This window comes from Triturus cristatus, chromosome 12, assembly GCF_964204655.1.
Source record: "Triturus cristatus chromosome 12, aTriCri1.1, whole genome shotgun sequence".
NCBI classification, from domain to species: domain Eukaryota; kingdom Metazoa; phylum Chordata; class Amphibia; order Caudata; family Salamandridae; genus Triturus; species Triturus cristatus.
The window spans coordinates 112,613,030-112,640,684 of NC_140595.1; the positions used below are offsets into that span (position 1 = coordinate 112,613,030).

General features: G+C 48.0%; 1 protein-coding gene across 5 annotated transcripts in view; it reads left to right on the plus strand.

Annotated features, from left to right (window-relative positions):
* The window catches only part of GATAD2B (GATA zinc finger domain containing 2B), a 253,232-nt gene that overhangs the window by 175,580 nt on the left and 49,997 nt on the right, over positions 1 to 27,655 (plus strand). The gene's annotated exons all lie outside the window — the stretch shown is intronic.

A 27,655-nucleotide genomic window follows, 5' to 3' on the forward strand; every position in this document is an offset into this window, starting at 1 on the left:
ACAGTGCTGCCGGTAGGCCAACTAAGACGGTAAACACATAATACCGTGCAAGGCTCCAGAAGCCTTTGTGACCAACCATAATTAAAGAAGTATCGCAAATAACCTGTGCAGACCTCCCTGGATTGTGGTTATTTTCTCGAAGAGAGACCGTCTCATAATTTGAGTTGAAGTACTCTAGTTGGAGTGTCATCGTCAAACAAAAGAGTACATTAAATAACTTTATTGCTAGTTGGTATCCATACTAGGATGCTTATTGATAAGATGTCTGATGAAAAAATAGCTTTTTTTAATGAAAATTCAGCAGCATAATCGGCAGCATCCATACCTATTGATTCTGAATTGCATCATTCAGTAAGATTATCATAGAGCTCTGGAGTCCATTTAGATAGATCAATTGAATAATAAAATTCAACACTCCTATCCTCATCAGTCACATGCATGATTTCAGAGAATGAAGGTGTGCTTTCCTGCCAGTGTTCTTTTTTGTATAATGTGGGTGCTTTTTTACCAACCACATTTCTCCAAGCCCCTGGTTCAGAACCTCAGTGGAAGTTGGCAGAAAGACTGTATGTGGCCACCTCTGTGTCTAACATAGGTCCTGAAGGGAAGACTAGGGCTACTATCTCTCTCCATGTCAGTATAGGCACAGTTTACATTCACGGACCTTTGTGTAGTAGCCTAGTGCATTTTGAGTGTGGCAGTCCTGCTTTCCTCTCTTTGAAGTAATTAGACTCACACACCTGAAATCAATATTCTATAGGCGAAAAGTTCAGGATTGGGGAAAGTGCTGGTAATGGTGGTTACTCTAGGGCTGAGTCTTTGTCAACGTTTCAGGATATCAACTCTTTGTTCCTTTGAGATTCATTGTATGTAAATGTGTTGTTTATAAATATTTTGAGATTGTATCTTGAACATGCTTAAAATATTTCACATTCCGGTTCCAAAAGTGTAACATCTTTCTATGAAAACATTACGATGACACTTGACAAATACCTGACTTATTACTACTGCTAAAAAAAGACTATTGACTCTGTTGTTAAGCATATTCCTTTTACCTTACAAACAAAAAAAATTGTGAATTGAAGATTCAGAATTTGCTCTATAAATTATTTTCTGGAGGAGACTTTAAGTGTTTATCCCCAAATAGGAAGCTGCATACAAACATTGTCACCTATATAATTGTGCTCTGTTTAAAATAGTGCTTCACAGAGAACAGACCTAGGTTCGTGAGACCTTGGCACATAAGTGTTTTATAAATACTAAAAATAAAATGTATACATTTTCTAATCTTCGTTAGAGACATTAGCTCTAAGGAAATACGGTGAGTTCACTCCTGATGCTCACTGAATCATGAGCTTTTCACTTAAGGCATCCATTTCAGAGAAGGATAGCCTTGGCTAATTCAAGATTAATCATTCACAGAGCCCTAAATCATTTTCACAGTAGCCAGTGTCATTTGAAGGTGTGAATCAAGAGTAGTTTAGAAGCTACTAAGTAAAGATGTATGAAAATTGAAAAAAATAACTGAGAAAGTGCAAATTTGTTGTATGTAGCAAAACAAAAACAGGTTGGTTCTCATTTGTGTTCCATTCTGTTTCTTCCCTTGTCCTTACGTTACTTTTACATCCACCCACATATGTTCATTCACTCAGCATTTTAATCTACTCCTTTCCTGCATTTTCGCATAACCCTCATTTGCACTTATTGCATCCTCTGACATGCCATGTCAACACTAACACCCCGGATTTACTTTCTAGAATCAGCTGACACATTTGGTAATTTCTAGTTGTCTGAAGCGGGTGGCTTTTTGTGCTCCATTGAGTTGAGTAGATATAACGATGGTTGGAGGGTTCACTGGTGGATTCTCCTTTTGTCTTTGTTTTGTATAATTATAGAAAACTTGCATCTAGTTTTCATCTGTGAGAGGCAGTCCATTATATAGGGACAAGCAGCCTCTGTGCATTTAAAAATATTATTTTAGTATTCTCGATAAAGAATTTGGAAAAATTACAGTATCGTACTATAGCTTTTTAATAACATTCACTGTTGGCTTTAAGTTGGCATTGCAGAGGGTGATGAAAATACCGGCCGTACTAGAGAAACTCCCACTCAGTGGAACCTCCATAGCTTTCATTGCTGTATCCTCCTGGGAAGAAAAGAGTTAGCGCACACAGAGGATCCATCTACCTTGGCATGTGGTCACAAAAGGCAATATCTTGTAGTTTGTGTGGATAGTGGCATAATTGCAAATTACTTGTCATAAAAATGCAATGTAATCATTGGGACAATTATTACAGTGCCTTGAAGTGGAGCAGAATATTGCAGTGCACCTAATCTGTGGTCTCACACTTACTTCTTAGTCTACTGTTTGAAGGTAGGATTACATTTGAAATGATTGACTATGGTTAGGATTACATTTGAAAATGCGGATTGTGGCTAGGAATTTATTTGCAATCACTTGATTCGCACTGAAGTTAGTTTATTGATTCGCCCTCGTAACGTACTGATCACTCTGGTGGTCTTGGGTAGTCTGGCTTTTCAAATTGTTTTACCTCATTAAACATGGCTTTCATGTTCATGGAGCACAGAAAGCTTCCAGTGAGTCTCGGAACTGAATGGAAACATGTTTAGTCCAGGACATGTCCTTGTGCTGATGTTATAGTGTATATTTTGGTGGCTTTTCTTTAGCACTCAAACAGTGTATTTCCTTAGAGTCATGCGCTACTAAAATGTATTTGCCCACTCACATAAGTCACTGAGAGGGAGCTGGTGACGGTTCCAGTTGTGGTATGCATGTGGTGTGCATGTGCTTTAGATTTTCCTGTTTTTTAAACAGCACCATAGATAGTTAATATTATTAAGTATCCTAATTGGATGTTCTGCAGCAGTTGATTATCCTTTGTTGATTTTGCATGGTTGCCATTATTTTTTACTATTTTTGGAGGGTAAGAGGATACATTTAGTCAGCTTGTTAACTTATCACCACTGGATTTGTTTGAGAATTGGGGTGCCAATGCCTGGTTAAGTTTCACGTATATGGTTCTTAACTAAACAAAGCTTTGATACTGTCTATTGGTGGACCACAGAACATGGATCCAATCTTTAAGCAGAAATACTTTGTACATATAATATATTGTGGATTTAATCTATTACCTGCTGAGTTTAAGGAAAGATTTAGACCATTGATCTTAACCTGTGGTCCAAGGACCCCTGGGTGCCTGTGAGGCCTCCTCAGGGGGTCTGTGACTGTGTTGCTATACCATATGTGATTCTGAATTAAACTACATATTTCAGTATTTGTACATTTGTTTGGTTTCTACTTATTTTTGTATTGTTTTGAGGTTCATTTCATAGAAATTTCTTAGGCCCGGGTCCCCATCTTACCATCATGACTCAGCGGGGATCCTAAGATTCCAGTAATGTTTCAGCGGGGTCCACAGAAGTCAAAAGGTTAACAACCTCTGATTTAGAGTTTGCTAAAAGTAGCTTGTTGTCCATGCACCAAGTTTCTGGTAATGGATGAGTTTATATTCAGTCTGTTTCAGGGATTTTGATTTGAGAAGACTTTATAGTTAAATGCAAAAGGTCTGTGTGATGTGAGACATACTAAGTTAACCTCCGCATGCCAGTTCAGATGGGTTTCGGTTGACCTATTGATTTAGTTTGGCCACTCTTTGTAAAATGCTTTTGACGCTCTGACAATTGCCGTTTGTCTCCCTTTTATGGATTTTGGATGCTCAGTTGTCCGTTGTCTTTTTTGTGCTTAACATTGTTTTTCTCAGGCGCTCTTGTTTAATCTTAATTACTTTTGAGGTGTGTCATTTGTAGATCTGTTTCTTTACCTCTCTCTCACCTTGAGCTGATAAGACTATTATTGCCAGGGTTTTCTAACAGTCAGATGCCCTCTTGGTAAAGATTCTCTCCGGGTTTCATGAATGAAACACTACTTCACTTATATGTAAGTGAAAATAGTGAATGGTAGGAGTTCTCTGTCTAGTGTTGGGGGAGTGTTAGTGTTGATGTTTAGGTTGTGCGAGTTGGAGGTCAAGGTTGTTTGTCCCAATGTGTGAAGTGATTTTCACTTGGTGTTAAGAAGTCCCAACACTTTTATTGAATTGCACAGAATTTGGTTTATGTCCACACAGCCACAAACCTCAGCTCTCTCCACCGTGCACTGGCCACTACCAGTATACCTCTAGAGCTACCAGACACAAGTGGAATATCCCAGACATCACTTGGCTCATCATACACCGATGGACCTGCAAAAATAGAAAGAGAGCAATTTTTATATAGTTAACTTGATGCTCCTGCATCACATCTGTGTCAGAATTGATAAACATATACAGTTACGAGTACACATGAAAATACAATCAGACTACTTTGATACATAAAGAGAAGCAATGAATTAGGTGAAAATTATCATAAACAAAATAATTATATGTGAACTAGTCATAACAGGTGTTTTTGTAATTGTTTCCGAAATGAAAGAAGAATGTGTTAAGTTCTGGGGATCCATTGCAAGTGAGTTCTGAAGACTGTTTCTGCTGGTGTGAAAGTAGGGCTTGTGCTTGGGAGTTTTTGCGCTGATATTCTGTGGTACTGATGTTGCCACAATGCATCAGTTTGTAAGCAGTTGTTCCTTTGTTCAGCAATCCAGCTGAAGCCTTGATGCTTGAGTATTTAAATCCCTAGGTTTAAAAGTGTGTAGTAAAACTATTTGTTGGGAGGAATAAAAAATAATTATTGTTTTAACCATGGATATTAATTGTATGTTGCCCATGATTTATATGTAGCTGGAAATTCACATAAATAAAAAGAGGATTTGTTTTAGTATTTGGGGAGTCTAAGTGAGGAAAACAAGTGATTGGTGGAATGCTTGAATAATTTTCACTGGTAATTGGTGATCGAAACAGTCTAGCTCAAACTTCCAAGCCATCTTTGTTCTGAATTGAAACAAAAGCAACCAGTGACCGGGTTCAGCTTTATAAATCTTATTAGTGAGGTGCAGCTCAAGAACCTATGACGTAGGCATGGCAGAATCAGTTTGCTAAGTTATATTTTCATCTGGAGTAACTCACCAGCTTAGTTTTCTTTGAGGAAACATTTCAAATAGGTTTTTTCATCCCAATGTGTTTTGTTTGACTGTAATTGAACTAAACAGGAATACCCCGTAATTCCCCCCCATCAGCAATCACTGTTCTGTACCACCAACACATGCTGTGACTTTTCGTAGTCCCTGCCACATCAGAGTTGGACATTCACTGCAGGGCGGTGAAGATTTTTCAAAGCCCAATATGCATCAGCTCAAAAAGTCAATCCCAAGTCTTGGATGGGGAAGATCATGACTAATCAAATGAAAACGTCACAGCACTGAAAAAAAAGATAAGGTGCAAAACATAGTATATATAATTTGGCAGCTTTATCAATGGGTTCTGTAGTGTTGTGCTTGCCCTGTTTTTGCAGATTCTTGAAAAGGGATCTCAGTACAATTGTCTCAATGAATTTGGAACTCAGAGTTTAAACTCTTTGGGAAAACACTGTGGCCAGCAGTCTGTAATTGATTAACGTTTTGGTGAGTTTTTTTTTAGTTGTAGAAATATTATGAATCTGTGAGATGGCATACCTCGGGTAATGCTAATTTTTTGGGATTAAATGACATCAACAGTAGACATTCTTCAGCAATAAACTTGCTGAACATTTTCACCTTTATTTATAAATTTGGTTGGTTGTTGAATCTTTCTTTGGTGAATTTACTTTTTCATTTTGTCAACAATCTGGTGTATGAATTTCTTTTGGCTAATTTCTCTTGTCCCATATTGCAATCCATTTCGTAAGTGTGTTTTATTTCTGTGTAAGGGCTAATAGGTTCCCCTAAATAGTAAGCGTTCATAGTCCTCATTGTTGCGTGTTTGGTCTGTGCCATTTGACCAGTTTTCACCTTCTTAGCACCTTTCTGGTCAGGCGATGCCAACTACACCTTCTGTTCATTTTCAAATCTCTTTGTGGCACATAGTACTTTCACACCACATATATTTCTGAGTGTGTGCGTAGCCTCCTGTCTACTCTTGGTTCCTTACACATCTGGTTAGTACTTACATTAAACCATGTTTTCTTTCCTCTTAACTTTCCTGATAGGTACTTGCCAATTCAAATGTCAGGAACAAGTGCCCTCATTGGCCCAATTGCATAGAAACTACCAAACATGTTCTATTTTGCTTTCCCCTGTACTTTTGTCAGAGCGAAATAGCGAAAACACTATTGCTGGAATTTGGGGTTCCGGCGTCATCTTCCAGCCTTTTGCATAATGAAAACAGACACTAGCCACTATTCAGTTTTCTGTCTTAGCAGGTTCCTATTAGCTGTAGGTGTGACTAGAAAACGTCTAGGCTTACCTTTCTAGTATAATTTCATATCGTACTGTAGACCAAGGTAAATATTGTAAGCGATGACTGTTTTGTGCATACATTCTTGGGCCATTCTACTGTACAGATGTAATAATACGTGGTGCTATGTAGACATGAGCTATTGTAGGTGGTTCATAAAATCAGCCTGGGCTCTTTACTATGATTGATCAATTTCACAGAATGTCAAGATATATGTTGTGGTAAGTCCCATCTACTTTGGCTGATGTGATCTTGTTACTATTTTATTGTATACTTAAACTTAATTATTGAAAAATTCTTGCTCTGTATATGTTTATTCTCCATGTGGACAGTTATGTTAAGGCCGTCCTGTGGATCACGTGTCTCATTTTTTAGATTACTGTATTTTTAACTTCATCTGTTTTAACTTGTGTCTTGCTTGATGGTCTGTGACCAAAATGAAGCATTATACTACTACTACAACTACTTGGCAGCCCATGCTTTCCCTCATCCTTATTCTTCTAGTATTCTCCTTTTCAAACCTTTCTCCGATTTGTCTTTGATTCTTTCCCTTGTAATACTTCCTTTACTACCTTCACTCTGTTGATTTTTGGCAGGAAAGCAAATTTCTCTTGAAACCTTAATAGTCCAGTCAGTCTGCTGATTTGTCTTTTCCTGCCCACGTTACTCTGCTGGTTGGTCCTTCTATTAGTTCATCTTCTTTTGCCTTCTCACTTTTCTGGACTTTCTCCAGCCTTGTTATTCAGCTTTGAATCTATCTTTCGTAATCCTACTTCTTTTGTTGCTCTTCTGGTCTGGCCTTCTGTTAAGCAGTCGTCTCATGTCTCTCTGTTCTCATGACCTCCTGTGCCTGGCAATCCGCTACTCTATCCTCTACGAGTGGATCCTTGGTAACATCTTCTCCTGCCTTCTATTTGGGTTGGTCTTTACTAACTGATCTTCTTTAGTTGCCTGAGCAGGGACTAGGAATGACTCTTCTTTCCACTTTGTTCTTCTACCGATCGGTCCCTGGCAAATCACCTCTTTGTTGGTACCAGGAAACTAACCCAGAACTTCTTAATTGTTTTTCAGTTAGAAAACCCATGTTTTCTTTTCTTGTTGGACATCTGGACAGTCCTTGTACCCAGTCTTCTCTTGTGTCCTTAGTCAATGGGTTTGAACTTGGTATACAAACATTGTACCTTTTCATTATCTTCTGGTTGCCACTATAATTTCATTACTTTTAAACTTTTAACCTTATAGGTAGTCTAACCTTGATCATGAACCCCATTGTCTAGGTCTCGGCTAGAGAGCCCATGCGCTGTCTCGAAGCAACATATTATTTTCTAGCTGTAGGCTTACAGGTCGCCCATCTCCTACTCTTGGAAAAACTTCAGTATTGCTCTCATTTTCTTTGATTCCATTCATCATGACATGCAAGCGTCATGCCCTTTCTTGTGTTTGGCCCTCCCATAGCCCATGGACCAAATAATTGTCCCCTTACACTGCTCCGGGTTTGCAGAGCTATTTTTTTCTTTGTTTTCAAGCACTCCATAGGAGTACTTGTGTTTTCAGGCCGTCTCCCTTGTACACATACACACATACCACAAAAATATATGCTTGTGTACATAAACAAATGTATTTCTTAAAAAGTTGTTAAAACGAACAGCGTTTATTTCTTTGCGCGATCCGATGGTATTGGAGTGCTCACTGCGTCGTCCATCTTGCCATAGTGCGAACATAAGCCAATGGTATTGGATCGCTTTACGTTCTCACCAGTTACAATGCACAATAATACGTTCATTTTTGTAGCTGATCCTGCTTCATGTAAGGGTTTTTTTTGTTGCTGCCTATCTCCTCATCCCCTCCTGCATCTCTGCTTGACCAGTCCTCCCCCGTGCCTGCTGCCTTTTTTTTTTTGGCACAATCCGATGCTATTGGAGTGCTTGTTCCGGTCTCCATCTGATAGTATTGGGCGTTTTCAGTGCTCACCAGTTATATTACACAGTGGCACGTTCGTTGTTGTAGGTAGGGGGAAGCATAAGTGATTTATCCAGAATGACAAATTGTCCAGCCGACCCCGAGATTCGAACCTGGTTCCCCAATTACCCTGTGGGCAGCTCTGACTGTTACACCACTTCACTTCAAATATCCTTAGCTGTTTTTCCTCTATCACATCCACATTTGTTCAGCAAGACCCTGTCAACACTAAACAAGCATTGGCAAAGACAGTAGATCTCAACAATGCCCGAGCTATTGGCCTTGTCAATGTGAATGTCTTTTAGAATTAAATCGTTTTTATTAGCATAGTATAAGTCATGAAAATACATCGCGTTAGTGCCTACAACCCTCCGGGTCAGCCGCTACACAGTAGAGAGAGGGAGCAACTCCTGCCAGGCAGGAATATGCCAAGTTAGTAGTTAACACAGCATGCCGCCTACAACCCGTGACAGGTCGGCCGCGTTCAAAAGGCATAGCGGATAAACCAACTCCTCCCGAGGGAGGGGGGCATTGGCAAGAGCATGTCCCCATACCTGCCTCCCCAGCGATGTAAACAGGCTTCCAGAGGTCCTCGTGGTACGGGTGCATCTGCTTTTAATAAAACCAAAAATGAAAAAGAAGGAAACATTCCTAAAACCCCTTCCCTAAACCCTTCCTCCCCCTCCCTTCCTCTCTTACAGTGAGCCAGCATTATACAAGGAAGTCGCAAAAGATTCCCGTGAAGGCCACCCAGCCCCCAGTGGACAGTTGATATTTCCAAAAGTTCCCGGCCACTAACCTTTCTCATCCCCCCCCACCCCCCGCTCTCAGGAATCAGCTTAGGTAACCTTAGGTAGGCAGGGCATGACAGTTCTCGGAACTCAGAGGATAAGATGGAGATTAAAGGGAGCCCAGACCCTGGAATATTCAAACTTGTCCCCCATGGCAGCCATGGACTTGCGCTCCATGCCCAGAAGGGACCACAGTTGGTACAGCCATTGGGAGTGGTCCGGAACCCTATCTGTTTTCCATCCTGCCAGGAGGACTCGATGCGCAGTATTCAAGGCCAGGGCGATCTGCCTACCCCTGACCGAGCGCAAGGGAAATGTCAAGGCGTTAGGCAGTCCCAGGATTGTGTAAGCAGGGAATCGCGGGATAGTGGTGTCAAAAGCCCTGTCTATTTCATCGAGAATTTCCTCCCAGTACCTCGTGAGCTTTGGGCAATTCCACAACAGGTGCAAGAGGGTGCCACAGCCCAACCAGCAGAGGCCATCGTTCTGCGAGCTCCACTTGGCCAAGCGCGCTGGGGTATAGTACCAGTGGGATACAATTTTATATGCGGTCTCCGTGTGGCCCATGGAGTGTGCTAAATGGTGCGACCTATAAAAAATGTCCTCCCATTCCTTGTCCAAAAGGGTTCATCCTATTTCAGCTTCCCTCAGCCCTGCCGAGCGGGCCCCCTGGGTACTTTTCGTAAGGAAGGTGTAGAGTTCAGAGATGAGTTTGCGGTCATCCTTCTTCTGGACAAGCCATCTTTCAAACGGGAGGAACGGCCTGCCGACCAGGGGGCGGACCAGATGTTCAATGTGATAGCTAAGTATAGAAAAAGAGGTCAGAATCCTCTAGGCTGTACCTTCTCCGGAGCTCCTCAAAGGGGATATGACCCTGTGGGTCAAATAAGTGCCCTAGACGCTTACACCCGCCCTCAACCCACCGTGCGCCCACTCCTGCCCGTCCCAGGAGGGAAGTCGGGGTTTGAGAAAATGGAAGATATGGGGGAGGGAAACGTGGTGGGGTTTGCTCTTGTGGCCATCCTGTCCCAAACAGTCAAAGTGGGGCGAGTGACAGGCGCGGAATATAAACCCCAGGAGTGCGCTGAACGAGGCAGCCAGACCTCCTGCCAGATGTGTCGACCAGCCACCGTCTGGTCCATGAACACTCAGTGCTTTTCTGTCATGGGGCTATTTCATTTTACCAAATAGCGCAGGAAAGAAGTCTGAAAGTAGCGATTGAAATCGGGCACGACCAAACCCCCTCCTTCTTAGGGCGGTGAAGCATCGCTTTCTGGAGTCTGGGCGAAATCGTGCCCCAAATGAAAAGCTCAATCTCCACTTGGATGCGTAATAGCATCCGCGGTGGGGGTGACAGAGGGAGGGTCTGGAAAAGATAAAACGTTCATTTTCACCGCAGCCAGTCTCCCAAACCAGGACTGGGGCAGATGACGCCATCGGGCGAGGTCCTTCCAGATGCACATAAGTAGGGTGGTATAGTTCGTTTCCGCAGTCTTGCCCAGGTTGTTGTAAAGAACTAGTCCCAGATACGTGATACCCCCAGTCACCCAGTCAAAACCGAATTGGGCTCGGAGTGCGTTCACGGTGGTTTGCTTTGCGGTGAGGTTTAGGGCTTAAGATTTCTGCAGGTTTATTTTGAAGCTGGAGACCCGACTTAAAGTCTGCATTGCTGCCACTATGGCCGGCACAGAGGTCAAAGGATGCGCCATCGAGAATATGACATCATCTGCGTAGAGGCTGATTAGGTGTTGATCCGCCCCAAAGGGGATGCCTTGCACCCGCTGATCATCCCTGCGCCGTTGACCAAAGGGCTCCATATATAAGGCAAAAAGCAGCGGGGAGAGAGGACAGCCCTGTCTAGTACCCCTCTCCACCGCAATGGCCCCCCAAGAGAATGCCATTGACCCTGACTGCTGCAGTAGGGGCACTATAGATACTAGCCACCCAACTACCAAACTTTGGCCCCATTCCAAAGTGTTCGATAGTAGCGAACAGGTATGGCCAATGCACCCGGTCTAAGGCCTTTTCAGCATCCACTGCCAGCAGTAGAGCTTTTTCCTTCGACCTGTGCACTTTGTCGATCAGGTGGCACAGCCGTTTGGTATTGTCTCCACACTGCCGATTCGATATGAAGCCTGATTTGGTCTGGGTCTATCAAACCTGGCATAAGGGGATTGAGTCTGTGGGCTAAGATGCTCGAGAAGAGCTTCGCATCTATATTCAGCAGGGAGATCGGTCAGTAGGAACCGCAGGACATTGGATCCTTCCCCGGCTTGGGGATGACCGAGATTGTCGCCTGGAGCATGGAGGCTGGGAGTGTTCCCTTGTCAGCAAAGGAATTAAATAAGCGGGTGAGTAGTGGGGCCAGTTCCGCATAGAACGTCCTGTAAAAAAATGCACTAAAACCTTTGGGGCCGGGCGCCTTCAAGAGTTTCAGACCGCCGATGGCGTAGATCACTTCTTCGATCCGGATAGGTGCTTCCAGCCCATCCGCTTCATTGGCTGGTAGAGGAGTAATCCCTGCACCCCGTAGATACTCATGGGGATCCACAAGGGTTGAAGACTCTGCAGCGTAAAGGGTCGAGTAGAAGGACTGGAAGGCCGCTGCTATGCCTGGGTCATCAGTGACCTCTGATCCCTGAGGCCCACGCAATGCTTTAACCGCCTGCGCCTGTTGTTGACTGCGAAGGCAGTGTGCCAACATGCGGCTGCCCTTGTTGGAGCCTACGTAGTAATTGTGCTTCAGACGCATACTCAGCCCTATCGAGGTCTAATCGATTTAGTTGGAGCCGCTCTTTTTCTATCTGGCGCCAAACTGTGCGTTTGTGTATGGCTTCAAGTTCTTTGACCCGGCTCTCAAGATCCTACCTCTTATTCTTCCTTTCCTTATTATCAAAGGCCGCTTGCGCGATGAGAGCCCCCCTCGCGACTAGCTTGAGCAACTCCCATACAGAGGCCAAGGCCGAGGTGCCATTCTCGTTGGTCGCTAGGTAATAAATTAGCAGGAGTTTCCCAACCCCCCGTCCATGACCAAATTCAGCCCCCCCCCTCCCCCAACCAACCACCAGGGAGTCAGGTGTCCGGAGAACGTCAGCTAACGTATTCAGCAAAAGTTTCTACTGGTGCTCATTAGTGCCGTAGTAATGAAGCTATTGTTATATTGGGGGAGCCTACATGCAATTGGAGCGCCAAAAGGTGCCCTTTAATCTCCACCACAGTTTCTATAACTGCGCCACGGAATCGCTTAGAAAGCAGGATGGCCAACCCCCACTTTCTTGTACTTTCCCGAGGACCAGAACTGCAAGGGGAACCCTCTATTTTGCATGCGGTGTGTGTCGCTGTGGAGGAGGTGCGTCTCCTGGAGCAAGCGCACCTCGCAGTTCGTATGCTCAAGCAGGGAGAGCACAGCCTTCCGTTTGGTGGGGTTAAGATCTCTAACATTGAGGCTAGCCAACTGGAAAGCCATCAGAACAAGCATTGGCATAGCCAATAGGTCTCGCCTTTGGGACCTTATAAGTGTTTAGCCATGCAACAGTTGCATAACTAAATACTTATAAGGTCCCAAAAGCGAGACCTATTGGCTATGCAAGTGCGGCCGCGAAAGTGAAAGTGATCACGATCAAACATCAAAGCGGACGTGCGGCCGCGAAACCGAAGGTAATCGTGGTAAAGCACGGCGCGCGCGCACATGCACTGTAGCTCTAGGCTGGCCTGGTAGCATTTTTTGGAGCCCTCTCAATAAGTCTCGCCAGACCAGCGCATGCGCTGGGTCAGGCGAGACCTAAAAAGGATGGTCGCTCATGGCCAATGATGGTGCCGGGTACCCTGCTGCGGGGAGCAAGCCCCCCCTGCGGATGCATGCGCTTGTGTTTGTGGGGCCCCCACGACCAAGGGACCCTGAATAGTAAGCTTTACTGGAGAGAGGACCCACACACCCCATAAACAACAAAAGGAGCGAGCTCCATAACAAATAAAGGACAACAAGGAAAGAAACACCATCACGAGAGCTGCGCATGGCCTGCAGCCCACCGCCGAGAATGGTCAGTTAACAAAAATGGGAAGCCAAGGGAGTCCGGGACAGTTCTAGAAGAAAGCGAGGCAGTCCCTCCGCTCCCGCCAGACCCATCAGGACGCTGCACCCCAATAGGCACGCATCGTTGAGTCATTTGCATCCAGTGATCCCTCATTTGTGCCCGCCAGAGACCTAATCACAGCAGAACGCTTCATCCTAATGGTAACTGGGTCAGGGCGAAGGCTTTCCAGGTTTCAGCTGCCTTGAGGCCCACGTCTCCAAGGCCTCTGAGTACCATCCGTCGAGTCGGCGGGGCGAGAAGGTAGGTCATCGGGCGAAAAATTCATCACTTTGCAAGCTTTGAGCAAGGAGAGGATCTAAAGCAGCTTTCCGTCAAGACGGAAGATGAGGCGAACCGGGTGACCCCAAGCACAGGAAATGTTCTTTGATCGCAGGTGATCAGTGATGGGACGAAACTCCCGCCTCTTCTGGAGTGTGCTGGCTGCCAAATCTTGAAAAAGTTGAGGAGCATGGTCCCTGAAGCGGAGAGGCTGGCCATTTTAAGTATCTCCTCCTTCAACGTGTAGTTATGCACACGTATCAAAAAGTCGGCTGGGGTGCGATTAGGCTGACGGGGCGGACCCACACGGTGGCAGCGGTCTATCTTCACCGCAGATTCTGCCAGAGATCCCAGAATCGTGCGGAAGAGGTCCTGGACATAGCCAAGAAGGTCTTCTCTCTCTGCACCCGTTGGGACCGATCTGATGCGGATATTGTTCCTCTGCGATCTGTTCTCTAGGTCTTCAGAGTGTGTCAGGCGCAGAACCTCCTGCTGGAGCATCGCAATCTCCTAGTCTCTCGCAGGTGCGGTCTCCTCCAGGGCAGCGACCCGCTCCCCCACCGCATCCACATCTCTCCTGACCTCGCATAGATCCGCCTGCAGGTCAGTTTTGATGGCCAAGATGTCCTCCCTTTGTGAGGCGAACAGAGACTCCAAAAACGCCCTGGTGACCGCGTTTTCTGGACCATCCCCCGCGGGCGATGTGCCATGGTCCTGAGAGTTTCCAGCGGCCTTCAGCAGCAAGTCTTTTGCCGATCTGTCCTTCTTATATTTGGCCCTGGCTATCTTGGGACCAACGGGCCAGGGACGCCAGACAACGCGAGGACCACCGGAGGAGAGCGCACCTGTGTCGAGGGATCAGGTGGGGGGGAGGGGGGGCGAGCACGCCGGTCCCCAGGGGGGGGGTGGACTCCGTCTCGTTGAGGTGCGTAGGCCCTGCTTCACCCCTGCTCCACCCCTGCTCCACAGTATCTGCAGTGCGCAGTGAAGGGGACCAGCCTCCTCCATGTACTCCCTCCGTGCGGCCTGCACCACGTCGTCGAAGGAGGAGGACTACGCTGGACCCCAGCACAACAGTTCAGTCCACCCGTTCAGCGCCCACGCACCAGTTTGCGGACAGAACCGGCCAGGCAGCCTACTCCACCAACAGCGACTCGCCCGTGGCCAGGGCACCGACCAGGGCATTCAGGACAGCTTTCAAGGGAGGGTCAGCCCAGGGCAGAAAGCGCCAACCAAACCCTGCCTCTGTAAGCTCCACCCCGCAGCCTTGCCCCCACGTAGCTCTGCCGGTACCTGCTTCCTCCTGGAGGGGGGGGGGGAGGCACCGATCCAACCTCCTCACACGTGGCTGTAGACCAGGCCCCTGGGGCCCTCTCCCTTCCCTCGCAGACTGCCGTATTCACGTGCCTCCCACTGGCCTAGCTCCAGAGCTCAGGAGGGTACTCCCGCTGCCTTCGCGGCCGGCAGCGCACGACTCTCCTCACAGGTCAGGCACCGGGGCCTCAACAGCTCCCACGCTGTCGTCGCCGCCGGCCGCACCACCGATCCTGCTGGCCACCGCTCATCCCCCAAGGCCCTCCTCTCCAGCCGTCTCTGCAGCACCACCCTGAGCTCACCTCCGCTTCGCCATCCCAGACGGGCCTCAGCCTGCTGCCGATCCTCTTAGCGCTCCCGCTGTTCAATGGACAGGGCCCGGAATCTGCTGTTCTCTACGGGCGCCCACCGTGCCCTCGTCGGATCCGTACCTCGCCTCCTCCACAGGCGCCGGTCGAAGCAATCCTCTACGGCAGGACCTCAGGCCCACATGGCCGGAAGGCCTACTCCCCTCGCCCACGGCCCGGTGCAAGGGCCTTGCTCCTGCGCCTGTCGGAGCGCCAGGGGCAGGCCGCAGTCACCGATTGTGAGAAAGTGGCTCTGTATATACTGTTCCCTAATAGGTACAGGGTGTACAGAGTCCACAGTCCCCCAGAGGCTGATAGAGGTCAAAGTTAGGTATGACCTTACTCTCAAAAGTGGTAGCTTGGTCGAGCAGTAAGGCAGTACCAGAGGACAGTGTAAAGCATTTATTGTACACACTCAGTCAGCAAATGGTTTCACACACTCAATAACTGAACTCTAGGCCAATGATTTGTATATATAAAATATATGCTTGTTTTATTTTTAGAACCACAAGGGGGTAAAAATATACTTTCTCAGAATGAGAGGTTGAATATAAATACTTTTGTTTCAAGCAATAAATTTGTGTAAACAGTCACAGTTGGTTGCAATAAACAATCCTATTTCCTAAACATAACAATGCATTGAGCTCAATGGTAAATTCAGGTTATTTGTAATAAATTACTTTTCAGATTACTTTTGGAATTCCAGGTCTGGATCCTAGAACCAGCCTGGGGTCAGTATTCAGAATCAAGTGAAGAAAGTCGACTTAATAACTGTAATGATTTTTAGATAATATTTAGCTATTTCAAAAGTTAGCACTTAGAAAATATTTCACAGAAAACATTCAATGGATCTCTATGGCAAGAAATTCAAATTGCAGGTAGAGTACTTTATCGTTACTTTAGTAATCCAGGACTGGGTGCCTAGACCCAGGACTGGGGTCCTTATCAAAAGCAGGTAAGTAATTTCGTTTGCAGAAATGGTACGATTTTAAAAGAATATTTCAAATTTGCAAAAGTAGACACTTAGAAGAAATTTCACAGAAAAGCAGGCAATGGTTTCCTATGGGAGAAAAATGAGTTAGAAGTAAGTATAGTTGTGAACACTTTTCAGAGTCAGGGCTGGGCACCAAGATCCAGCACTGGGAGCTCACCTAGGAGCAGGTGAGTAAATTCGTTTTTGTCACTTGGCTGATTTTTGGTGAATTTTTGCAGTTTTGAAAAGTTCACACTTAGAAGATTTTTGAAGAAAAAGCCAGTCAATGTTACCCTATGAGGAAAATGAAGTTAGCGGTTTAAGGGTAAGTACTCGACTGGTAGTGTTGAAATTCCGGGCATGGACTCAGGGGTCCCCCAGTGTCAGGTAGGTACAGTTGGTTCACCCTCAGCGGTTTCAGGACGGCCGGGTGCAGAGAGAGTTGGGCCCAATGTTATCCTATGAGGGATAGGGGGGCCTTGGTTGGTGGCTGCTGTCTGGCAAGCCACGCGGCTGTGGGAGCTGGGCTCCTGGTCACTTACTCAGGGCAAGTGGGGAAGTAGGTTAGAGTAGAGAGGGCACTGCCAGGGCCACTCGGGCGGCTGGGTGCAGGGTGCTTTTGAGCCTTAGGGCGCTCAATGGAAATCAATGGGAATGTTCCGGTTTGGAAAGAGGCTGCAGGCTCGGGGACGAGGAGGTTTCAGGTGCCACCACCACTTCGAGAGGTAAGTTGGGTAGTTGTAGGTTAGGTGGGTACCCCAGGATTGGGCACAGGGGGTCGCAGGGCGCCGGGTGCAGGGGTGCCTTTTGACGTCGGGAATCTTACCCTCTGGTTGATCGCGGCTGGGGTGGCACTTGGTTCTGAGGCTGCAGGCTTCTTCCGGGATGTCGAGGGGGGTCCTTGGGTGCCGGACTCTGGGTCACAGTCGCCGTGGGGTCGTCCTCTGGGTCTTTGTCCACTCCGGCACTGGCCAGGCTTGGCTGGTGCAGAGTGTGTTGGGTCCGCGGTCCCGGGCTGGTGCCAGGGATAGCAAGTAGGTTTCTTGAGTAGAGCCTCTACTCGTGGGAGTCCCAGGGGCTTAGAGCTAAGAGGTAGCCAGGTCCTCCGGGGTTGGTGAGGTTGCTGGCCACGTGGGAGGCCGCGCTGGTGCAGGTTCGAGAGTCGACAGGCCGGTAGGGCTGGGGCCAAAGCAGTTGGTGTCTTCTTCTCTTTTTAGCAGCTGCAGGGCAGGTCTTTGTTCTTCTTGCTCTTCTTGTCGTTTTTCTATCTGGAATCTGAGGAAGGAAGGTTCAGGGGGCCCCTAAATACTAGATTTAGGGGCGTTACAGGTAGGTGAAGGCCAGGGACCAATGGGTCCTTGTCCTGGGGTGGGTACACCCCCTATCCTGCCTCTCTCCTGTGGGAGGGGGGCAGTAGCCTAATCCTGATAGGGTAGGGCCTCCCATCTTCAAGATGGCGAGAGCCCGGAGATGTGCTTCACCTCGCCTCCCCCACCTGAGGGGTGGGGTGGGCAGGCTGGCACATCCCCTGTCCTTGTATGGGGTTTCCGGCCAAGCTTCCCGCCAGAGTGGGGGGTTGCAGTGGCCTGGGGAAACTCCAACTGGCGGCATGCCTTTGAAGCTTCCCTTTGCTCATCCTGGGGGAGGAGATTTCTCACCTCACCCAGGATGTGCATTGTTGCAGGCCCGGGAGAGCAGGGGCTCTCCCACCCAGGGGTCCAGCAACGTGTCTGCTGTGTGGCAGCCTGGGCAGCCTCAGAGCAGACGTGGATTGCAAGTTAGCTGTAAGGGGGCATCTTCTAAGATGCCCTCTGGGGTGCTTAGTACATTAAATCCTACACTGGCATCAGTGTGGGTTCAATGTGCTGAGAAGTTTGATACCAAACTTCCCAGGCTTCAGTGTTGCCAATATGGTGCTGTGGAGCTCGTGTTTGACAAGCTCTCAGCACCATGTATTCTTAAATGACAGCACTGCACTTACAGTGCCCAGGAATGGACCCGGGTACTGTAGGGGCACAGGGCTCCTGCTCCTGTGCCCACACCATAGGCGTAATGCACCCAGCTAGAGGGGTGGCTGACATATGCCTTGGCAGTGTAGGTGATGGGCATGGTACACAGTGATGTGTGCCATGTCGACTCTTTGTTTTGTCCTGCACCCAGACACTCAGCCTGCAAGGGCAGTGTGTGTGTGTAAGGGTACAGGGCCTCTGAGGGTGGCACAATGAGTGCTGCAGCCCTTAGAGGCCTTCCCTGGTCACAAGGCCCTGGGTACCTAGGGTACCATTTACTAGGGGCTGACATGTGGCTAGGGTTTGCCAATTTGGAGTTTGTGTGGTTTAAGGAAGGAACATAGGCCCTGGGCACCTGATTGGCAGGAACCCAGGGTACACTCAATCGAAGTACATTCAGCAATTTAGCAAAAAGTGGGGGCATACCATGCAAGAAAGATGGCACTTTCTCACACAACCCCCCCCCAAACGAAAGGTGATGAGACTAACCTTGTCCTATGGAGTCTTCATTGTCTAAGTGGAAGAACCTGGAAAGTCCATCTGCATTGGCATGGGCAGTCCCTGGTCTGTGTTCCACTTCAAAGTCCATTCCCTGTAGGGAGATGGACCACCTCAGTAGTTTTGGATTTTCCCCTTTCATCTGCATTAGCCATCTGAGAGGTCTGTGGTCAGTTTGAACTAGGAAGTGAGTGCCAAACAAGTATGGCCTCAGCTTCTTCAGGGACCAAACCACAGCAAAGGCCTCCCTCTCAATGGCACTCCAACGCTGCTCTCTAGGGAGTAGTCTTCTGCTTATAAAAGCAACAGGTTGGTCTTGGCCTTCATCATTGGTCTGGGATAGGACCGCTCCTATCCCTAGCTCAGAGGCATCAGTCTGCACTATGAACTGCTTGGCATAATCTGGAGCTTTTAGAATTGGTGCTGAGCACATTGCTTCTTTTAGGGTGTCAAAAGCCTTTTGACAACTAACTGTCCAGTTAACTTTCTTGGGCATTTTCTTGGAGGTGAGTTCTGTGAGGGGGGTCACAATGGACCCATACCCCTTCACAAACCTCCTGTAGTACCCAGTCAAGCCAAGGAATGCCCTGACTTGGGTCTGGGTTGTTGGAGCTATCCAGTCCATGATGGCCTGGATTTTGGGTTGTAAGGGCTGTACCTGGCCTCCACCTACAAGGTGGCCCAAGTACACCACAGTGCCCTGCCCTATCTGGCATTTGGATGCTTTGATAGTGAGACCTGCACTCTGCAGAGCCTCTAAAACCTTCCCAAGGTGGATCAGGTGATCCTGCCAGGTGGAGCTAAAGACAGCAATATCATCAAGATAAGCTGCACTAAAGGACTCCAACCCAGCCAGGACATGGTTCACCAACCTCTGGAAGGTGGCAGGGGCATTCTTTAACCCAAAGGGCATCACAGTAAACTGATAATGCCCATCAGGGGTGGAGAATGCCGTCTTTTCTTTTGCTCCTGGGGCCATGCCAATCTGCCAGTACCCTGCAGTTAAGTCAAAGGTACTGAGAAATTTGGCAGCCCCCAATTTGTCTATCAGTTCATCTGCTCTTGGGATAGGGTGAGCATCTGTCTTGGTGACAGAGTTGAGCCCTCTATAGTCCACACAGAACCTCATCTCTCTCTTTTCACCCTGTTGATGAGGTTTGGGGACCAGAACTACTGGGCTAGCCCAGGGGCTCTCTGAAGGCTCAATGACCCCTAACTCCAGCATCTTGCTGACCTCAGCTTTGATGCTTTCCTTGACTTGATCTGACTGTCGATAGATTTTGTTCTTGACAGGTGCACTGTCACCAGTGTCCACATCATGGGTACACCAGCTTGTCAGACCAGGGGTCAGGGAAAAGAGGCTAGCATATTGTTGCAAGACTTGCTTGCAGTCAGTCTGTTGTTGGGCAGAGAGGGTGTCTGAGAAAATCACACCATCTACTGACCCATCTTTTGGGCTGTAGGATAGGAGGTCAGGGAGTGGCTCACTCTCTGCTTCCTGTTCTTCATCAGTCACCATCAGCATGGTGATGTCAGCCCTATCATTGTAGAGTTTAAGGCGGTTCACATGGATGACCCTTTTGGGTGTCCTGCTAGTGCCCAGGTCAACTAGATAGGTGACCTCACTCTTTCTCGCTAGGATAGGGTAAGGGCCACTCCATTTGTCTTGGAGAGCCCTTGGTGCCACTGGCTCCAAAACCCACACCTGTTGCCCTGGTTGAAATTCAACCAGTGCAGCTTTTTGGTCATACCAGTGCTTCTGGAGCTCCTGGCTGGCCTCAAGGTTCTTGGATGCTTTTTCCATATACTCAGCCATTCTGGACCTTAGGCCAAGCACATAGTCCACTATGTCCTGTTTGGGTTCTTGAAGAGGCCTCTCCCAGCCCTCCTTTACAAGACACAGTGGTCCCCTTACAGGATGACCAAACAGAAGTTCAAAGGGTGAGAAACCTACTCCCTTCTGTGGCACTTCCCTGTAGGCGAAAAGCAAGCATGGTAATAGGACATCCCACCTCCTTTTGAGTTTCTCAGGGAGTCCCATGATCATACCTTTCAATGTCTTGTTGAACCTCTCAACAAGGCCATTGGTTTGTGGGTGGTAGGGTGTAGTAAACTTGTACTGCACTCCACACTCTTTCCACATGTGTGTTAGGTAAGCAGACATGAAGTTGGAACCTCTGTCTGAAACCACCTCCTTAGGAAAACCCACCCTGGTGAAGACACCCAGGAGGGCCTTGGCTACTGCAGGAGCTGTAGTAGTCCTAAGTGGAATTGCTTCAGGGTACCTAGTAGCATGATCCACTACTACTAGAATGAATTTGTTCCCTGAGGCTGTGGGAGGTTCGAGTGGACCCACAATGTCCACACCTACCCTTTCAAAGGGGACCCCCACCACTGGTAGTGGAATGAGGGGGGCCTTTGGGTGGCCACCTGTCTTGCCACTGGCCTGACAGGTAACACAGGAGCTGACAAACTCCTTCACCTTTTGGTGCATCTGGGGCCAGTAAAAGTGACTCACTAACCTTTCCCAAGTTTTGGATTGCCCCAGATGTCCAGCTAGGGGGATGTCATGAGCCAAAGTTAGGAGGAACTCCCTGTACTTCTGTGGCACTACCACCCTCCTGGTGGCTCCAGGAGTGGGGTCTCTTGCCTCAGCATACAGTAATCCCTCTTCCCAATAAGCTCTATGGGTACCACTGACATCTCCCCTGGCTTCTGAAGCAGCTTGTTGTCTCAGGCTTTCAAGAGTGGGACAGTCTTGCTGACCCTGGCACAGCTCTTCCCTAGAGGGTCCCCCTGGGCCCAAGAGTTCAACCTGGTAAGGGTCAAGCTCCATGGACTCAGTTCCCTCAGAGGTATCTACATCCTCTCCAGGGGGAGAGGGGTTCTGAGTGTTTGGCTGTACAGAAGCTGGTCCCCCAGTCTTCTTGCCCTTCCTCTTGGTTGGTTGGGCCATTATTCCAGGCTCCAAACCTACTTTTTCACCCTTCCTCTTGCTCTGTGCTCTGGTTTGCACACACACCAATTCAGGGATGCCCAGCATGGCTGCATGGGCCTTTAACTCAACCTCAGCCCAGGCTGAGGTTTCCAGATCATTTCCAAGCAGACATGCAGCTGGCAACTTTGGAGAGACCACTACCTGTTTCAGGCCAGTAACCCCCCCCCAGCCTAATGTTACCATGGCCATGGGATGACTAGTGGTGACACTGTCAGCGTTGGTGACTGGGTAAGACTTCCCAATCAAGTATTGCTCAGGGGAAACCAGTGTGTCTTTCACCATAGTGACACTGGCACCTGTATCCCTCAGAGCTTCTACCCTAGTTCCATTCACCCAGGGGTACTGTAAGTATTTCTTCAAGTTGGGGGGCCACACAGCCACAGTGGCAAACTCCACTTCTCCCAAGGAGACTAAACTTGCTTCAGTGTGTTCCCAGATTTGCTCAGGGTACACCTCTGATCCCATTTGTATACTTGCTGCCCCAGGAGTGGCTGTACTGGGTGCCTTAGGGGCTTTGTTTTGGGGGCAAGATACAGTTAGGTGTCCCTGCTTCTTACAGGTATTACAAAAGGCCTTTAAGGGATCAAAGTTCTTCCCCCTATATGGTTGGGGCACATAGGGAGTAGTTTGGGTCCCACCCACCTGAACAGGTTTTTGGGGCCCTTTGGAAGACTCAGACTTTTTATCTTGGGGATTCTCACCACCTTTCCCCTGGGGAGGTTTTGTGACCACCTTCTTTTGGTCACCCCCAGTGGTTGTCTTGGTCACCCTAGTCTTGACCCAGTGGTCCGCCTTCTTTCCCAATTCTTGGGGAGAAATTAGACCTAGGTCTACCAAATGCTGATGCAACTTTTCATTTGTGCAGTTACTCAAAATATGTTCCTTCATGAATAAATTGTACAATCCAGTAAAATCCTGCACACCATGTCCAGCTAACCAACCATCCAGTGTCTTCACTGAGAAATCTACAAAATCAATCCAGGACTGGGTCTGGGTTTTGTGAGCCCCCCTGAATCTAATTCTATACTCCTCAGTGGTGAATCCAAATCCCTCAATCAGAGCTTTCTTCATGAGGTCATAGGATCCTGCTTCTGGCCCAGAGAGAGTCAGAAGCCTGTCCCTGCAGTTACCAGAGAACAGTTCCCACAGGAGTGCCCCCCAGAGAGGTTTCTTTACTTTCCTGATATCACAAGCCCTCTCAAAGGCTGTGAACCATTTGGTGATATCATCACCTTCCTCAAATTTAGGGACAATCCCTTTGGGGATTTTAAGGTCAGAAGTTTCCTCCCTATCCTTGTTTTTATTATTGCTGCCACCATTGATGGGTGCTAAACCCATCTCTCTCCTTTCCTTTTCTAGAGCCAGGAGCCTGGACTCTAGATCTATTCTTTTGGCCAGCCTCACAAGGCTGTCCTCTTCACTGGGGGGTCCCCCAGTGTTGTCTCTGGGACCAGAGCCACCTGTGTGGTCTCTAGGTGCCCAGATGCTATGTCTTGAGTTGGAGGGTATGGGTGCCATCTCCTCCCTAGGGAATAGTATGGGGAGGTTGCTGTCCTCCTCCCCTGTTTCCCTTTCCTCATCTGACTGGCCATCACCATGTTCAGATGGGTGGTCTTTAGCATACTCAGCCAGGAGCTCCTGGAGCCCTTGTTTGGATGGATGCTGACCCATTTGTAAATTTTTGAGTTTACATAAGGACCTCAATTCCTTGAAAGACAAGTGTAAGTAAGGTGTGAGGTCGAGCTCCTCCACCAGGTCCATGTTATTATTATCACTAATAGCTGGGTTTGTTTGAGACATTCTAACCTGACAGTTCTAACCCTCTACCCTGACTATAGTGACTTTTATTTTTCTAAAATTCTAATGGGACTTAAGCAAGGCCCTAGCAAGACTTTTAGTAATTTTGGAAAAACCAATCAGAATTCTAAAGGCAATTTTTAAGAGTTCTGTCGTGTGATCAGATGGTAACCAAGTAGTCCAACAAATGCAAGTTTGTATCCCACCGCTGATCCACCAATGTGAGAAAGTGGCTCTGTATATACTGTTCCCTAATAGGTACAGGGTGTACAGAGTCCACAGTCCCCCAGAGGCTGATAGAGGTCAAAGTTAGGTATGACCTTACTCTCAAAAGTGGTAGCTTGGTCGAGCAGTAAGGCAGTACCAGAGGACAGTGTAAAGCATTTATTGTACACACTCAGTCAGCAAATGGTTTCACACACTCAATAACTGAACTCTAGGCCAATGATTTGTATATATAAAATATATGCTTGTTTTATTTTTAGAACCACAAGGGGGTAAAAATATACTTTCTCAGAATGAGAGGTTGAATATAAATACTTTTGTTTCAAGCAATAAATTTGTGTAAACAGTCACAGTTGGTTGCAATAAACAATCCTATTTCCTAAACATAACAATGCATTGAGCTCAATGGTAAATTCAGGTTATTTGTAATAAATTACTTTTCAGATTACTTTTGGAATTCCAGGTCTGGATCCTAGAACCAGCCTGGGGTCAGTATTCAGAATCAAGTGAAGAAAGTCGACTTAATAACTGTAATGATTTTTAGATAATATTTAGCTATTTCAAAAGTTAGCACTTAGAAAATATTTCACAGAAAACATTCAATGGATCTCTATGGCAAGAAATTCAAATTGCAGGTAGAGTACTTTATCGTTACTTTAGTAATCCAGGACTGGGTGCCTAGACCCAGGACTGGGGTCCTTATCAAAAGCAGGTAAGTAATTTCGTTTGCAGAAATGGTACGATTTTAAAAGAATATTTCAAATTTGCAAAAGTAGACACTTAGAAGAAATTTCACAGAAAAGCAGGCAATGGTTTCCTATGGGAGAAAAATGAGTTAGAAGTAAGTATAGTTGTGAACACTTTTCAGAGTCAGGGCTGGGCACCAAGATCCAGCACTGGGAGCTCACCTAGGAGCAGGTGAGTAAATTCGTTTTTGTCACTTGGCTGATTTTTGGTGAATTTTTGCAGTTTTGAAAAGTTCACACTTAGAAGATTTTTGAAGAAAAAGCCAGTCAATGTTACCCTATGAGGAAAATGAAGTTAGCGGTTTAAGGGTAAGTACTCGACTGGTAGTGTTGAAATTCCGGGCATGGACTCAGGGGTCCCCCAGTGTCAGGTAGGTACAGTTGGTTCACCCTCAGCGGTTTCAGGACGGCCGGGTGCAGAGAGAGTTGGGCCCAATGTTATCCTATGAGGGATAGGGGGGCCTTGGTTGGTGGCTGCTGTCTGGCAAGCCACGCGGCTGTGGGAGCTGGGCTCCTGGTCACTTACTCAGGGCAAGTGGGGAAGTAGGTTAGAGTAGAGAGGGCACTGCCAGGGCCACTCGGGCGGCTGGGTGCAGGGTGCTTTTGAGCCTTAGGGCGCTCAATGGAAATCAATGGGAATGTTCCGGTTTGGAAAGAGGCTGCAGGCTCGGGGACGAGGAGGTTTCAGGTGCCACCACCACTTCGAGAGGTAAGTTGGGTAGTTGTAGGTTAGGTGGGTACCCCAGGATTGGGCACAGGGGGTCGCAGGGCGCCGGGTGCAGGGGTGCCTTTTGACGTCGGGAATCTTACCCTCTGGTTGATCGCGGCTGGGGTGGCACTTGGTTCTGAGGCTGCAGGCTTCTTCCGGGATGTCGAGGGGGGTCCTTGGGTGCCGGACTCTGGGTCACAGTCGCCGTGGGGTCGTCCTCTGGGTCTTTGTCCACTCCGGCACTGGCCAGGCTTGGCTGGTGCAGAGTGTGTTGGGTCCGCGGTCCCGGGCTGGTGCCAGGGATAGCAAGTAGGTTTCTTGAGTAGAGCCTCTACTCGTGGGAGTCCCAGGGGCTTAGAGCTAAGAGGTAGCCAGGTCCTCCGGGGTTGGTGAGGTTGCTGGCCACGTGGGAGGCCGCGCTGGTGCAGGTTCGAGAGTCGACAGGCCGGTAGGGCTGGGGCCAAAGCAGTTGGTGTCTTCTTCTCTTTTTAGCAGCTGCAGGGCAGGTCTTTGTTCTTCTTGCTCTTCTTGTCGTTTTTCTATCTGGAATCTGAGGAAGGAAGGTTCAGGGGGCCCCTAAATACTAGATTTAGGGGCGTTACAGGTAGGTGAAGGCCAGGGACCAATGGGTCCTTGTCCTGGGGTGGGTACACCCCCTATCCTGCCTCTCTCCTGTGGGAGGGGGGCAGTAGCCTAATCCTGATAGGGTAGGGCCTCCCATCTTCAAGATGGCGAGAGCCCGGAGATGTGCTTCACCTCGCCTCCCCCACCTGAGGGGTGGGGTGGGCAGGCTGGCACATCCCCTGTCCTTGTATGGGGTTTCCGGCCAAGCTTCCCGCCAGAGTGGGGGGTTGCAGTGGCCTGGGGAAACTCCAACTGGCGGCATGCCTTTGAAGCTTCCCTTTGCTCATCCTGGGGGAGGAGATTTCTCACCTCACCCAGGATGTGCATTGTTGCAGGCCCGGGAGAGCAGGGGCTCTCCCACCCAGGGGTCCAGCAACGTGTCTGCTGTGTGGCAGCCTGGGCAGCCTCAGAGCAGACGTGGATTGCAAGTTAGCTGTAAGGGGGCATCTTCTAAGATGCCCTCTGGGGTGCTTAGTACATTAAATCCTACACTGGCATCAGTGTGGGTTCAATGTGCTGAGAAGTTTGATACCAAACTTCCCAGGCTTCAGTGTTGCCAATATGGTGCTGTGGAGCTCGTGTTTGACAAGCTCTCAGCACCATGTATTCTTAAATGACAGCACTGCACTTACAGTGCCCAGGAATGGACCCGGGTACTGTAGGGGCACAGGGCTCCTGCTCCTGTGCCCACACCATAGGCGTAATGCACCCAGCTAGAGGGGTGGCTGACATATGCCTTGGCAGTGTAGGTGATGGGCATGGTACACAGTGATGTGTGCCATGTCGACTCTTTGTTTTGTCCTGCACCCAGACACTCAGCCTGCAAGGGCAGTGTGTGTGTGTAAGGGTACAGGGCCTCTGAGGGTGGCACAATGAGTGCTGCAGCCCTTAGAGGCCTTCCCTGGTCACAAGGCCCTGGGTACCTAGGGTACCATTTACTAGGGGCTGACATGTGGCTAGGGTTTGCCAATTTGGAGTTTGTGTGGTTTAAGGAAGGAACATAGGCCCTGGGCACCTGATTGGCAGGAACCCAGGGTACACTCAATCGAAGTACATTCAGCAATTTAGCAAAAAGTGGGGGCATACCATGCAAGAAAGATGGCACTTTCTCACACCGATCGCCGGTCGGGGCTTCACATCAGGACCCACGCGGCAACGACAGAGTGCCGCAGGCAGGCCATCCGCAGCGGAGCAGGACCGGGCACCCCAACCTCCAAGTGCCAGGGTCGTAGGACATGTCGGGATCGTCCAAGGAAGCCACCGCAGGTGAGTGCCTTCAGCCGCTACAGTCTCCAGCCCATTCACCGCCGACACGAGAGGGATCGCTCAGTTTGGACAGCTTTTGTCAATGCTAGAGGCCCAGCGGGAGCGGAGCTCACAGAGAACATGTCCGCTCACTCCACCATCTTGGCCACACCCCCGTGAATGTCTTTTAGCCATGTTGCCTGGCAGCACGTCTGTTGTTCAGCGTGGCTGAAAGTCACTGAAAAAAGTGCTATGATGCAGCCAACGCAGGCCACGCCATAGCGCTTTTTTATGTTAAGAGGGGCAAGACAATAAACTCAGCATGGGGGGGACTTGGCATCGACTCAACATCCTGTGATTCTGAGCTTTCAGTAACTTTAAGCCATACTGAACAGAAGATGTGCTGCTAGACTACATGTCTAAAAGGCATTTACATTTTAAAGGCCAATTATTAGCTTAGGTATTGCCAAAACATCTCGACTTTGCCACTGCTTGTTTCTGTTTGTTCCTTATTGGACTACATTTTAAACTACATTTGTCCAGTAGCCCCACTGGCTTTTGCCCTGCTGATGTATTAACCTTCCATTGTCTCCTTTCCCACATGATCCATCTTTTAGTACCCTCTTTCATTTTTCTCTTGCACACCATGCTTTGTCATCTAGGTTCTGCTCTGGCTTTGCCATAT